Raw genomic sequence first — 9,754 nt, 5'->3', positions numbered from 1 at the left:
TTATTTTAGCAGCATAATGTCCAAATGTATTATGCACCCAGTGTTGCTTTAATAAAGGTCCAAGTTGGGAAATAGGGAACTCATTTTTAGGTTGCCGCTTTTCAAAACTTTTGGCCTCTGTTAAAAAAATAACATGCCAAGCAATATGGTTCAACAAGAACTTTGGGAGCAGCTTGAACACAGTCCCTCAGAGAAGCTGGTGGGACTCCACACCAAGTAGGTTAAATGCATAAATGAATGAATATTGAAGGGTGAGACCAGGTTGCACAAGAAAAATGAAGTGCCTTAGAAATCCTGTGTCTATAAAATGCTCAAAGCCATTTTCCACCTGGGGGTGAGCAGGGGGAAGTTGATCTGTACTGACTGGAGACACAGGGATGTTTTTACCGGACAGGCTGATGAAAGCCCAGACAAGAAATAAGCATCTTGTTTCACATATGTTTTCCTTTAATTATTGCAATGCAAGATTTGGCTTTTCAAGGCAATTTCTAGAGTAAAGATTAGGAGATATTGTGCATGATAGGACTTATTCCTTGAATGGAATCCAATAGTCCCAAACTAATTTCCAGTCCTTAGAATGAGGTATTTCTCCTGGGGATGGCAATATCTGTGGTTTCAATCTCTCACATCCTACCCAACTGTTTCCTCATTACAGTCTCAGGTTTCTTTGTCACCACACAGTTTATACAGGCTCAGATTTAATCAGTAGCAAAACATTCATCAACATGAATCCATGCCATTTTTTGTTCTTAAAAATACCTCCAAGCTCGCTAAATATTTGTCAAGTAAACATTTCCTAGACACAGAGAGCGCTGCTCCTCACTTCCTTCTCCTTTAGCTATATTGCAGTCTTGGGATTCTACTCTAGGATTACAGTCATTGGTATTTTACTCCAACACATAGGTTTGATAGAAAGTCATCATGACTCCAGGCTATAAGTTCACAAGTCTGGACATGGAAAGCCCTTCTGTGGTTAACTAATATTTTGTTTCAATATTAGGGTATTTTCTGTTCAAAATTAAGATGAAGGTTCTCACTTGGCAAAATATTTATCTTGTGCTGTGATTTATCAAAGAGGAAAAAAAAGATTATATAATGGTTATATAATTTTCAGCTCCAGAGTAAATGGATACTCCTACTTGAACTCTCACAGTGATTTATGAACATAAATTAATTAAGACTTACAAGAGTTCTGTGAGATAAGGAAATACTATTCTCCATCTCATGGTGTAGGAAACCAAGCTTCTGCCAAGATCACACACATTCCTTGACTGCTGTCACCTATCCTGTTTGCCTTTCAGTTCATTCCAGCGTTGACTATTGTGTTTGTGCCATCAAATTGCTTTTAAGTTAGCTGCTTGTTTATCAAAAAGTGATGTTTCCATTGCAATTGCAATTCCTCCCCTCCACTGTTATGCTCATCTCCATTCTTTCCCCCAGGTTTCTGGGGGTTGCTGGGTGTAGCAGTGTCACACAGCCACAGTAGCTGATGCCTGTCTAGGGTGAAAGCATGCAGGAAATGTCACCCCAAGTTGTCAGTTTCCTTGCAGAGTTCAGACATCTGGGGTTTTGGGGAAATGTGGAAGATCCAACTGAGTTTTCTCTACAGAAAAACAGCTGTGGTCTCTGTATTGCACATTGTGGTTACACTCTTCTACGTATCTCCAGTGTTTTCATACACCACTGATGCCCTTCTGCTCAGGGAAGATTATGTTCAGTTAAAGACCTCAGGCTCTGACAAATGAGCTCTGGAAATTCCCAGTGAAGTGGTTTAAGATGCTGCCCGTGGCTTTCTGCACTGCCTCTGCACAGGGGTTTATGGACCCTAGAGAGCAGCACAAGAGTGTGCCTGTGCCACAGCTGCTCCAGTGGCTGGGCTGGTGCCTCCTTTAAGTCCCAGAGGAAGTGGATTTATGCTACAGCTGAGAATCAGAAGCGTGGGCACACTGCCTTTGGCTGACTCTCCAAAAACCAATGCGTTAGACCTCTTCTGCTCTTTGGCTTTATAGACCCTCAGTGCCAAGATTTCCCCTTCTCAATAAAGCCCAAATTCCCAAAACCTAGTCCACTGGCAGCAGTTTCTCACAGAGGTGGATCCTAAAATTAGAGGCTGGTCTCTTGAATCCCAGAAGAGGCAAGACATGCTTGGAGAACATTTCACACCAAGAAGTTCACATTCCAAATATCAAGTTATATTTACTCTTCTTTTAGAGAAGAGGTCTCCTCCTCCCTTCCACTTATGTACTTGGAAGGGAACTGAGCAAGAGCTGAGACCTCTGGATTTGAGCTCCTCTCCAGCCTGGGAAGCCTCGAGCTTGTAGCATCCTCTAGCCTGGGGCACGCTTGGTGCACCAGGCCAGGGATGGAGCAATCATAGGAGCAGTCAGGGAGAGGCAGAAGCTGAACCCTGATCCAGGAGCAGTTTAGAGGCCTGTTTTGTGCAGATGATAAGGGTTAGTGTCTCTAATCAGAAACATTTTGCCAGCCTTTGCAGTGAAGCACACAGGAGATCAGTGCTGGCATCTGAACTCCTCCTGCTGCTTTACATCCACTCCTATTATCTGTTGAGCCCTGATGTTCACACCTGCCCAAGCTGCAGATGCAGCTGTGCATTAACAAAACCAGCAGGAGCCCCTCTGCTTTGCTCTGATGCTGCCCTGCCCATCATTGCCCCTGGGATGAGAGCAGGGGCAGTGGCAGGGGCAGGGGCAGGGGCAGGGGCAGGGGCAGGGGCAGGGGCAGGGGCAGGGGCAGGGGCAGGAGCAGGAGCAGTGGCAGTGGCAGGGGCAGGGGCAGGGGCAGGAGCAGGGGCAGGGGCAGGGGCAGCGGCTGGGCACGGCAGGGGCAGGGGCAGGGGCAGGGGCAGGGGCAGGGGCAGGGGCAGGGGCAGGAGCAGGGGCAGGGGCAGCGGCTGGGCACGGCAGGGGCAGGAGCAGGGGCAGGGGCAGGGGCAGGAGCAGGGGCAGGGGCAGGGGCAGCGGCTGGGCACGGCAGGGGCAGGGGCAGGGGCAGGGGCAGGGGCAGGGGCAGCGGCTGGGCACGGCAGGGGCAGGGGCAGGGGCAGGGGCAGGGGCAGGGGCAGGGGCAGGAGCAGGGGCAGGGGCAGGGGCAGGGGCAGGGGCAGGAGCAGGAGCAGGGGCAGGGGCAGGGGCAGGAGCAGGGGCAGGGGCAGGGGCAGGGGCAGGCGCAGGGGCAGGGGCAGGGGCAGGAGCAGGAGCAGGGGCAGGGGCAGGGGCAGGAGCAGGAGCAGGAGCAGGAGCAGGGGCAGGGCTGCAGCCTCACTGCTGCCCACTCAGGGGAGCAGCAGAGCAGGGGGACAGGAGGAAAGGCAGAGCCAGCAGCTTAAGCGAGGGCAAGGACCAAGGTAGGGCTGGCCTGGCTCTGACTGCACCACTGTCTCCATCTGGATTGCACTGGAGCAGTTCAGTGTCCATGGGCTCCTCCTTCACGCCAGGGCTGCGCTGCAGTGACCAGAGCCAGCATCACACAGCTGGAGTGACTGTGCAGAGAAAATGTCCTTCAGCCAAGGGTCCCAGTCACCAAAACTGGCACCAGTCTCATCTTGGCTGGGCTCCCAACCAGTTCACTGCAGACAGTCTGCCTCACAGCCATGAGAAATGCCAGGAGGCTGGAGCACCTCACACAGCAGCTGACAAAGCGTGCCCCACTGCTCACCCTGCAGCTGCCCTGCTGCTCTTTGGAGCCTCCTGATGATTCTGTAGGACCAAAGAGCTCAATGCCAACAAAGGCACCAGAAACCCTACAGTATTCCCACTTGCGGGAAAACCTTTCCTTGAAAGACAATTGGAAGTTCTCTACTGGAGCAAGTGTTTTCTTTTTTTTTTCCTTTTTTTCTTTTTTTTTTTTTTCAGAAATTAAAAATAAACTTAGAAAGACATTGAAACATAACAAGGCATAAATGATACTGAAATGGCTGCTTTGCAAAATCCTGTAATGGAAATTATTTTACAAACCTTTTAAAATTGGCAAATGTTACTAATATTCCTCCAGGCAACACTTGGGCTATTATTTAAAATGGGATGTGTGGCGTCCCAGAGAGACTGTTCTCCTGAACTGCAAAGCATTTTGTGGGACCTGGGAAAAATGAAATGATTTAAGAAGGAAAGAGGGTTAGCAGTTCTGCTTTGTGTGGTTTCTACTACCTCTAAAGTAGTTTTAGAGGAGAATGTGTTCTGGGCTGTAATTCAAGTAGTGTTACAGATACTGTAACATTAAAAATGGACAAATTAGAGGCACCTGATGAAAAACATGTTACTTTTTCTGTTTGGTGCCTCAAGCACACAAACATGATGCTTAGATTCTCCCGGCTGCTTGTATTAAATGCACCTGAACTTATTAAGGAGGTCTGAAGTGAGTTTTAAATCCAGGAGCTGGATGGCCTCACTCTATCTCGCTCTGCAGAGCATCCTCAACACTCAGGATGGTGTGAATCAGCAACAAATTCAGTACACAGGGACCCCTGCAGAGATGAGACCTTTTTTTCCATCTGCCTGACTCCTATGAACAGTGCAAGGACAAGCCATAACTGACCCACCTGTGAAAGGCTCGTGGGGTTTTCTGTATATACCTGACCTTTCTGCTCCAGCACAGAAGTGGATTATTTGGGATTTTCACACTGAAAGGTAGACTTAATGCTCCAGATTTTTTTCTCTGCAGTGGGTGAGTGGAAACTGGGACTCCTTTTTGAAGGCCCTAACCCCACTGCAGGCTTCAGAGGATGGGGGCAGGTTCCTGGCTGATAGAGAGAAGCCTCAGCCCAGCAGTGTGTGAGGAACCCCGTGTGAAGTGACCTGAGCCTCTCCAGAGCTGCTGCATGTGCTCAGTCCTGCTGAGGACCTGTCCCTTGGTGCAGACAGTGACCCCACAGAGGGGAAGGACACTGTGTGAGTAGGCCAGAGCAATGGGAACAGGTTTTGGAGCTTGATGGGGAGCAGAGACAGCCCTGGTGTGACTGAGCTGCTCGGGGATGCACATGCCCTCTCATGGCAGCCTGACACTTCTGCCCTTGCTCAGGGCATCTCCTGTAGGGTGCTTACACTCACCAAACCATTAAGTTCAAAAAACAGCACAGTTATAGAGGTCCTGTTGTTTGGTTTTTTTAGTGCCACAGCGTGAGGTGGCAGCAGGAAGGAACCAAATGCACCAGCAGTCCTTTATTCTCTCGCAGTGCAAAGGGGCTGAACAAATGGCTTCCAATGAGATTAGTGGATGAATCCAAGAACATGCAGCCAAAAAGATGAGCAAAGTGCAGCTGAGGATTTATCTTCAGCAGGGTCCAATTTATCCTCAGCCCAAGTTCAAGTTTAGAGAATGGACAGATCCCAGAGTTGTGTTAGGTACCGACACAAGAACTTAGGAACACAGAGCAGGTAATCCAGACATGAGGGAGAGGGGGTTTGAAGAGAATGGTCACAAAAAACAAATCCACATTCCAGAGTGGAAAGCATCTGTGGGGAAAGAGATCTCTGGGGCAAGAGGAGGCAGAGTGCAAACAGGAAGAGCAGATTGCAATATCCCCAGCCAGTGCTGCAGGCTGAGCTCTCCTAACTGCAGCTGTGGTCCAGAGATGATGTGAAAAACAGCAGACTGACACTGGCTCACAAAGCAGTGAATTAAATCACATCCAGGCTGTCTGTATCCTGCTGGCCACCTCCCTGTGGCAGCACTGGGAGCAAAGCTGCCCTGGTGAACATTTCTTTCTGTCCAGGCAGGGAAGGGGTGCACTGGGGGCTGTGGGATCCTCTGCTCCACTTCCCGGGCACAAAGGGGCAGCCCTTTGGGACACCATCCCAGGAGGTCACACAAGAAATGGCCTTCAGTCCTGGTGCAATTCCCACAAGCGGATTCTCCCTCCACCCTTAATTTCTGTCTGCCACCTCTCACCACCACCACTCTGCTAGGGTATTACAAAACATGAATAAGGTTCATGTGCCAGACTCCAAAGTGCTTTCAGGGTTTTTTGGGTAGAAAGCAAGAGCCTGTGGGGAAGTGGTAATTGCTGTCCCTCTGGATGTAGCCTGACCACTGCTGCGTGCCTCCAGGATCTGGTCTATCCTCTTTCCCTGGGGTGAGGCTTGGTGTTCTTTCTCTACTAAAGGAAATACATGGAGGCAGCACAAGCTGAAATTCTTCCCATGTACTTATAATTCCCTATACACTGGTTAACCTTCCTTTATGTTGAAGATTTGCAAGAGAAGGATGCTAAGCAAATGTTGGGTATTTTGCCACTATCACGAGCAGTGCCCTGGGTTCCACAGTACTGCTGTGTCAGGCACAGGGACATCTCCAGGAAACATTTTGCAGCATATTTTGCAGCCAAACCACAGTGGTGGTGTTGAAAGACACAAAAAAATTTTCCCTTACTCCACCTGGCCAAGAGACAAAAAGGAGTGAGATTTGCAAATTGACAAATTAAGCTCAGCCAGAGTCTGTGGCTGTTGTCATTAACAGAACCCGTGCAATAAATGTTTACAAAAGTGTTTCAGAAATAATGGCTCTCTGTAGAACTGGGTTGGGAAATGTCCAGCAGAACAGGTTTCAGAAGAAAAATGCTGATTTCTTGAGACTGTGTGGTTTGTGGAATTGTATGGGTTTTGACAAACTTTCGATGAACTACAGCAGCAATTGCCAAACTAGGGGCTGGGAGCCTGATGGAAGTTCAAACCTAAGTGAGGCTTGTGTCTGGATCTGGGGTCATGAGTCTGGAAAATACTACACTGTGGGCAGGCTTAGTCTTTAAGATCATCTATGCCAAGGCAGCCCCTCTGTGCTCAGTGCCCTTGGCCTGTGGGTCACAGGGCTCCAAGGCTCCCCAGCTACCAGAGCTGTAAGCCCAGGGGTGCTTTCAGGTTTGCCAGAACTGCCTGGCCCTTGCTCTCAGACAATGCACATGGACATACACCCCGCAGATATAACAGCCAGAGAGCAGAGCAAAATATTTTTAATGAACACTAAAAGAAAAAAACAACCTGAATGGGGCCAGCTTTGAAGGGATGGAAGCTATTCTTAGACCATGTTCTAGTTCACAGAGTAGTTTTAAAATGAAAATAAAAACATAGAAATAAAATATTCATACAGGTTAGAAGGAACCACTTCCACTTTTCCATTTGAGATAGTCATAGTTTTTCCTGCTTTTTTTCTGACAAACTTTATTTTTTTAAAAGAGTTTTTCAAAGCAAACTTTAAAAATAAAATTAAATGCTTGATTCGGGGCTATGACAGACTTTTGAGACAACTTCAAACAAAAACAGCAGCCAGCTGCTGCTGACTGGTAAATCCATTTCCCCAAGTGCCTCTCTCTGACAGCAGCTCCAGCACAGCCTGCACACCTGGTCACGGAGCAGGAGGTGTGGGGGCCCAAACAGCTCAGCCCTTCCCCAGGAGCATCCCAGCACCTCCCTGCACTGCTGCCCACCTGGAAGAGACCCCTCTGGGCTAGGGGCACCCATGCATTTTAAACCACAACACCAGGAAATGTTCTTTCCCTCTTTCCCTGTCCCAGGGAAGAGATGAGGATGAACCGATTCTCCAACTTGCAGGGTGATCATTGTCATTAGCATTTCAAAGGAGTCACTGAAAACCTATATTCAGTCTTTAAAGAACTTTTGCTGATTACAGGCTTTAGCATGCCCAGAGACACTGGCAGAAATCTGTGAAGCATGTGTGTTCACACTCTGTAAGCCAGAGCTGCTTTGTCCTCCCACGGAGCCCAGCCTCCCAGGCACTCTCATTGGTGTATTAGAAAGTATTTATATGAAAAAAAAAATAATAATTTATATCTACAGGGAGGATTTTATCCCGAAGTACAAAAACTGAGCTATAAAAGAATGCCTTACTTTCAATCTCGCATGCCTCAGCATGGTAATTAGGTTTTTAGTGAGTCTGTGCTATATTAACCCCTGGGGAGCTGTTCATTGACTCATTTGTGTTACTAGCTGATAAATACCATGCTTGGTATCAAGCAGAAGGGGAAGGGAAGGAGGTTACCTCAGGAGGGTACCTGACCCCACCAGGGTCATGCAGAAGCCCAGACCTGGCTCTGCTATGTTTTGCTCATTTACTAACATTCTTTTATTGTTCTTTCTTCCACTGCCTTTCTTAGTCAAGCTGACCCTTCCCAACAGCGCACTGCAGTGAGGATTTGCATAAATCCAGCTCACCTTATCACATTTCAGTTGTCCAGAAGACTATTTGCTGAGGAAACAAACTACTCAGACACAAGCTGTTCAGTGTGAAGCCAGGTCCCATATAACTCTAAATCTTCCCTAAGCCTTCCTAAATGTCTTCTAAATTTTTACATCCTATCCAGAGCTGGCTACCACACTTGGGGATGGTGTGATTCCATTGCCTACATCTCTTCTCTCACCCAGGACCTGCATGTTATTCACAAGCACCAACTTGTCAAGTCAAGCTCTGGCAGAGCTGAGCCCCAAATACTTCTGGACTTACTCCAGGACATGAGCCCTGCTCCTGCCCTGCTGGAATATCTGCTAGGCCCCTGGGCTGAAGCCATGTGGGAGCTGTGAGATTGGGCATGGAGGGACGAGGAGCACAGCTCACCTCGGATGAAGGTAATGGCACAGAGCTGGAGCTCTGGCCCATGAGCGCCGGTGTTTGCTGTGCCCAGTCTCGTTAGCTCTAATAATTCTTTCTGACTGAAAAGGCCCTACCAAAGGATGCAGCTGAGCTCTGCAATGGGGGATTTGTGTGAATTCCCTTCTCCCCCTCACTTCACAATATGGGCTTTCATAAAAGAACTGTGTCCTTTAATTGTGAAACCTGAGACCCTGCTAATGCACAGAGGAATAAAATCTCTTTGGAAACAGCCAATCACCTTCCTTGTCGTGAAGTGCAAAGAGAACTTTTATGCATGGGCTTCTCAATCACTTTATTAAATATTTTAACAGAAAAAAAATATTTTATTGGAAGTAAAAGGGTTGCTCCAATGATCCAGAGTCAGCTGTTAGTGAAATTGTTTGCATTTTTTTCTTTCATCTAAATAAGGAATAGCCCACAAAATTTTTCTCTAGTGGGCCCATAAATAATGCTCAGCTAGAGTAGGTGAAATGATGGAGCTGATCTTCTTTTTTTCTTTACAGTTAAAGAAATATCAGAGGAATGTGACTGCCAAAATACTTTACTAAGCTTTAGGTGATCTCTTTAAACTACACCTTTAAAAAAAAGAAGCAAAAGGAGAAATTATGCTCCTAATTTGTTAATCATGAACTAAATCAAAATTTAAAAGATGCTACAGTAAATCTTTGAGAGCAGGTACGATCATTTGATATCCATTTAGTAGTTGTTTATATTGGTGGTCTTACATTAAGCTTAACAAGGTCCCACTGCTCATTGTGCTGCAGAACCAAAGTGAAAGATTTATTCTCAGGAACTTACAGTGCAAATGAAAAATATTTTATAAATTGAGTTTGTGTGCTGTTTTTATTTATGTGTTAAGTGAATGCAATGGGTTTTGCTTATTCACAGGTGATTTTGTCAGCAGTTCTCAGTATGTCTTACATGTTTTTACCTGTTTTTACGGGTAAAAGGAAACCACTTTATCTCATGGTTTGTTATTAGGAAAACGGGCAACAGCCCTGCCCACCTCAGAAAAGGTTTTGTGAGAAGAAGTACAAGAAAGATACTGAGTTATCAATCCAGTGATGCTGAGTCACAAAGTTCCAGATCTCACACTTCCCCCTTCTCCCAGGGCTGTCGGGTAGGGGAAAGCACCGGA

This window comes from Cyanistes caeruleus, chromosome 8 (assembly GCF_971803275.1).
Source record: "Cyanistes caeruleus chromosome 8, bCyaCae1.hap1.1, whole genome shotgun sequence".
In the NCBI taxonomy this organism is placed as follows: domain Eukaryota; kingdom Metazoa; phylum Chordata; class Aves; order Passeriformes; family Paridae; genus Cyanistes; species Cyanistes caeruleus.
The sequence above is the reverse complement of the archived record's forward strand: the minus strand, read 5'-3'. Positions refer to the sequence as shown.